Source organism: Vidua chalybeata, chromosome Z, assembly GCF_026979565.1.
Source record: "Vidua chalybeata isolate OUT-0048 chromosome Z, bVidCha1 merged haplotype, whole genome shotgun sequence".
In the NCBI taxonomy this organism is placed as follows: Eukaryota; Metazoa; Chordata; class Aves; order Passeriformes; family Viduidae; genus Vidua; species Vidua chalybeata.
The window spans coordinates 72,999,531-73,000,296 of NC_071570.1; positions in this window are offsets into that span (position 1 = coordinate 72,999,531).

The window sequence follows — 766 nt, forward strand, 5'->3', positions numbered from 1 at the left end:
CTCAGCATCCTCAGCCAGCAAACAGCAAGTGCTGGCTGCTCAGAAACTTGCAGCTCTGCCTTGCACTAAAGACAGCACCACCCACAACTGGCACTTACTCTCTTGGAACCATCAGGCTCTGCTGTGACCACAGCTGCAGACTCGTGGTCTCTTTCCTTTTTGCTCCTCTTTGGCTTCTTCTCCAGGAGCAGAGGGAGCCGGGGCAGAGACTGCTGCTGCTTCTGTCACCTGTGGCAAGAGAGAAACATGAGGGTCAGGCCGTTACCTATCGTTTAGAACCTCCATTCTCCTCGCATCTACAACCACCTCTTTGAAGGAGAAATCATCAGCATTCTTAGCAATGGCATTCTAAGTCACTCCGGCCAGATTAAAATGGGCTAATTCAACAGAACTCTCTTTGCCTAGGAATTTGATAGTCCTCCCTGGCTGCTATCTGCAAGGCACAGTGCCTCTGCACAAGGGAGCTTTTAGCTCTTGAAAGCTGTGAAATGGAAAAAGTAGGAAATAGCAGCAAAGCCTTTGCTAGTGCTGCGGCAGACATGGAAAAGTAAAAGTGGATCAGAATCCCATTCGGTGCAGGAAAAGGGCAGGAAAGCTTGTGCAGAAGCATCTTTGCTTGCTGGGAAGAGAGAAAATCAGCAGGGCTTCTCCTCCTAGCAAGCCAAGAACCACAAAAATTGGAAGCGTCACCTCCTCAGATGGCTAAAGCACTTGGATGCGAGAGCGGGGAGGTTTGGCAGGGAAGCAGGCCTTGGGGTGAGCGCTG